Genomic DNA, 5,231 nt, shown 5'->3' with positions numbered 1-5,231 from the left:
GGTGGATTCACCATCCCTGGAGGTTTTCAAGATGTGACTGGATGTGGCACCTAGTGCCATGGTCTAGTAACCACAGTAGGGTTGGACTCAATGATCTTTGAGGTCTCTTCCAACCTAGTTGATTCTATGATTCTATAAGTCCAACTGTTAGCCTGTCACTCTGCTGTAACCCCTAAACCTTAAACAGTATCTTCCAGTGCCAGGTCCAGATGCCTCTTAAACACTTCCAGGAATGGTGACTCCACCACCTTCCTGGGCAATCTGTTCCAATGCCTGACCACCCTAACAGTGAATTTTTTTCCTAATATCTGCTCTGAATCATCCCTGTCTCAGCTTATGGCCCTTCCCTCTAGTCCTGTCACTGCAGGCATGGCAGAATAGGCCACCTCCCACCTCTCTACAACTCCCTTTCAGGGATACTTGCAAAAGATTTGCTTTAACATGGCAAGTTAAACAAAGGTTGGGAAATCAGATGTAGTTTTGCTTAACTGTAATTGTAGGCCTGGAGCTGAGCTTGTTGAATCAAGCCCAGCAGCAATCAATCAGGGCAGCTGACTGCAATGCAGTGCGTGTGCTCGTGGGCAGTGGATGGTGTGTTAGGGGTCAGTCTGGTACATTAAAGATGCCATGAGGCTCTGTCATGCTTCCAGGGCAATAGGGTGTCCTATGGATGTGCTGTATTCTGGTCCATACTGCACAGCATCACAATCCTATGGTGACTTAGGGAACAATACATCATTCTGCAGTGCTCCGTAGGATTTCTCGATTTGCTTTTCTATTTACTGCTGCTAGTCAGAAGCACTTGGCCTTGTGCTTCTTGACTGCTGTTTGCAATTCAGCGAGTGGGTCTGGCTCTCCCAAAGGGAGGGTGAGGGATGACAGGTTGGAAAAAGCCTGTCCCTGAATTGCTTTGCAACCTAATGCTCATGCAGACTTATATTTGGGCAGGCTCAGGTGCTGCCTGGGTAGGTAGGTCATTGCCAGTCTGTGTTAGTGAGATCTCAGCTGGAGTGCCACTGGCTCTGCACACTGGGCAGCATCTCATACACCTTGGCTCCACATGACTGTGGATGCCTGGAGATCTCACTGACTGTGATAAGAACCAACAAAATCTGCAAGAGTACCTGGTCATGGTGTGTTGAACACACACCCATTATTGTGTTGCTGATAATTTTTCCTCATTTCAGTAAGGATGGATCTGACCAGTATCATGGCCAACTCACAAGTTTCATATGATGCTTTCATCAACACAAAACCATTCAGTCTGTAGCAGGTTTAGACAATGTTGGGAAATTATCTAAATATAAATACTTAGGATAGGCAGAGGTGTGTTCCTGAGAATGGGTGTTCAGTCAGAGCCAGTCTGAGGGTACCATTAACTTGAGGAAGAAAACCAGAATTTACCATTTCTGAGACAGTAATGAAGAGTAAATCAGGCAGTAAAATATAGATGTTCCTTGACAGGAAATTCCACTGTAGTAAACTACCTATAAGCACTTCAGGAGTGAGTGCATAGGAAGAGAGCTCAGAATGACCTGGATAAAGAGCAAAACTGGTATTGAAAACTCTGGCAGTAAGAAAAATCCAGGCAGGGTAGCAGCCTGAACATAGCTAAGAGGCAGGTGTCTTTAAAGAGCAGAAATGCTTGTTTCTTACTCTCTTCTGTAGAGGAACTGTCACGATATGAATAACTGCTTTTGGCATCTGTGTGTGGAAGGAGGTGTGTGATCAGTGTAAGCAATTTTGGGGCATAGCCCACTGAAATCTCACTGGCTGGGGCTGGGAAAGGTTGATAAAGCATTTGACAAAGTCTGACCGAGCCCCCTGGTCTCATGTCTCACCAAAGGCCACACTCCCCAGAGGAGATGTGTCCCTGTGGTAGTTTGTGCCAGGAAATGAAGGACACAACCCACCATGGCAGGATAGCAAGGGAGCTGTTATTATAAGTGGCAAAAAGGTGGGAAGATGTTTTGAAGACCTGACCTGAAGAACAGGTTTGGTCAATGAGCCCTCACCCCCAGTAATGAGCTGACTGCCCACACCAGTGCCACAGTGTGTGGAGGGCCAGAAATGCTGTGTAAGTGCCAGTGTGGCAATGCCAGGAGATACCTGGTGTCAGAGAAATGCCTCTCTGCCTTGTTCTGAGCGGGACATTGGCATCTGTGTCCATAAGGATCTTGCCTCTGAGACAGAGAAATCCTTTTCATTTGCTTTGCTCCATTCAGTTTTAGTCCTGGCTGTCAGGGACTATGAGGTGTGTGACCTGCACATGTGAAGCATCCTCTCTTTTTCTTATCTATTTAACCTGTGGTCTTTGGTTGCTACTAAAGTACTGTAAAAATGCTTTAAAATAATATCTCACTAGTATGAGGATTACTTCTCAGTTTGAAACTGAGTTTTTAAACTAAATCCAAGGACAATGTTTTTCCTTGGCTGTGTGAGTCTTACCCTGCCAGGCAGGTAGGCACTCATGGTCAGTTAGAAATCAAACATATGGGAAGTTTCAGTGCACAAAGCCCAGTTCCACAATTTTTGTCCCCTTAAACTTTCATTAAATTGAGATGAAGTCTGGGGATAAGCACTGGATGCAGCATGGGTGCAGACAATGAAAAGAGCTCGTTGATGAGCAAGTTAACACAGCACTAACAAAAGAATTGGTGTCAGACTTCACTGGGTTTTATGTTCATTCAGTTTATTTGGCTGTTGTCTGCTTGTATCCTTGGAGCTTTTTCAGTTCCTTGTGGAAAAGAGCAAAATATACAATCCTTATTTAGTTTTCTTCAGAAGTGTCCACATTAAACAGTGAGTTAATTCAGTAGAGGTGCATGACATATAGTTTTTTATATAAATGTATAAACATCAACACAGAATATTGACTACATACCACATAAGCAACATACACAGTGCAAAAAATTGTCTTCATCAATACTCTGGTAATCTGTATCTTCTGGATACACCACGTTTATTCAGGAATGTGTTTTAGGGGCATAGGGAGGAATTCATGTAAGAGAAATAGAGAAACAAAGATACCCCAAGATCTTCCTACTGATGCCTACACTGATTTTGAGTGTTACCTTCTTGCTGCTGTGCCATAGCAAGAGCTTTGGTAAAGGTTGTACAGCTCTGGGTCTGAGCCCAAGGGGGAAGTGGTTACAGCTTTGTAGGGGTGAGAAGAGCTGTGCTGGAAAACACTGTGACGTTTAAGCTGAAGCTTAAACAGTAAAAGCATCATTTCCCATGTGCCATCATGGAGTACTGGAGCCTGGAGCTCTGGCTGGGGATGAAATGTGTGCCCTGCTGTGTGCCATGGGGCTGCTGCTGCCTATCCTCAGCTCACAGCCAATGGGGTCCTGGTGGGCAGCTGGGCCAGGGCTTTCTGCTGCCTCTCCACTGCTGGAAGGACTTCTTGTGTCTCTGCCTGCTCAGCCTGAGTTAGGACAGTGTGACCTAGCCTTCCCTTTCCCTTCTGGACACCTGCTGGAAATGACCCAGACACCCCTTAGCCATCATGGACTGCATTGTGTGCAGCCCCACTCTGTGCTTGGTGGACACCACATCAAAGGGAAAGAACTTGATTTATTTTGTTCTCCCCAGGTAATTTTTTCATGCTTAAAAAGAGCAGTAAAATACTTTCAACCTTTTCAGTGCTGACCTTTCCAAGTGGCTCCCACCCAAGGACTTGCATAAATGCCCCTGTCCCAGCCCGGGTAAGCTGATAACAGTGATTTCACTGTTGCATATGGAGTGACAGATTGACTCTACTGGAGTGCATTTCCATCTGTGGCAAAATTACAAATTAATGTGCTGAATTTTTTTGAGCTCTTTGGTCAAGGTTACTTAATCTGTGCCATAACCCCTCACAAAACCCCAGCACAGTAATTCTGGCTTGTTCCTTAAACCGATGTTATCTATGGAGTTATCACACAGTGTTCTTTACAAGAATATTCTGTGTACAAGCATCCTTAGCAACACCTTTTTATCCTTGGAGAAATCTGGACTTTTTTTTCCCACTGAAAAAATGGTTGATGCTGCTTCTTCCTTATGGTTTTAATCATAACCTGCATGAAAAGCTTCAAAGTTGGAAAGGATGTAATAGAGCATTTCAGATCTTGTTTGACCCATAGTGATAATCTGCACTGGATTTCTGAAATATGTGTTTAGAATAAGCATATGAACAAGGGGCTTAAAAAACTATTGCAGAGACTGTGCCCTGAGATGGGGTTCTCAAGGACTGAAATGGAGTTAAGGGCTTATATAGTCCAGTCTGTCACAGAAGCTCCATACCTGTATGATACGTGATGTAGATGTTCTACTCAAGCTGCGAGGTCAAGCAACAGCCCTCTGAAATGAAACACCCCACTGATCCAGGGAGACTAGGGAGTGGTATAGTAACTTTTTTAATAAATATGTGGTAAGTGCCCAGTTTCCCTTAATTTATATATGGATCCACTGAAGATGTGGATAGTAGATTTCGTTTAACCAAGTATTAACTTCCCAGCTGATGAGGTCCACTGAGCCCATTTAAGAACCAGTGTCCAAAGGCAGTTGGTGAGTAATGCTCTTCAGACTTTGTATCAGGGCTGATGTGAGAAGCAAGAAGCCAAGATATGCCTGAAAGCACAAGTTTAGCTCTATATGTGGATACCCCAGGGCACAGGTGCCACCTAAGTGTGCCAGGCTCTGTTCATATGTGGTGCAAGTGCACCATCCACCTCAGCTTGGCTATACCAGCAGCAAGAAGAGTCTCAGCTTTGTGAAGTGGCAACTGCAAGGAGGCAGCTCTGACCTTTGGAAAAGGGGATGAGAAGCACTGACAAATAGTTTTGCATCAGGACCTATGTGCCCTTAGCCCCTGGTGCCTACAGATGCCAGCTGTGTGCAGGGTGGTTAACAGGACAGTGGCCTGACACTGGTATGACATTACCACATCGCCCCCTCTCTATCACAGGACACATTTTCTGGGTCCCTATGGTAGCACGTGTCCAGAGGCTGGGTGAGGGGTTTGAAGCTCAGTGATCCCAGGGCAAGAAGCAATTTGTCTGCTGCATCCATAGGGATCTGCTGCCTGGTCACTGCATGCATCTGTGGACTCCCATGCAGGAGACACCCAGCTTTTGCTTTCTGCACAGAGCATTTGACTTCCACTTGGGGTGTTGATGGAACCGTTCAATCTATTTTCTGCCTGAGCCTAAACAGCCATTTTCAAACAGGGTTGAAATGCAGTTTAAAGG

This window comes from Acanthisitta chloris, unplaced genomic scaffold, assembly GCF_000695815.1.
Source record: "Acanthisitta chloris isolate BGI_N310 unplaced genomic scaffold, ASM69581v1 scaffold32655, whole genome shotgun sequence".
NCBI lineage: Eukaryota > Metazoa > Chordata > Aves > Passeriformes > Acanthisittidae > Acanthisitta > Acanthisitta chloris.
This window is presented reverse-complemented; position numbering follows the sequence as displayed.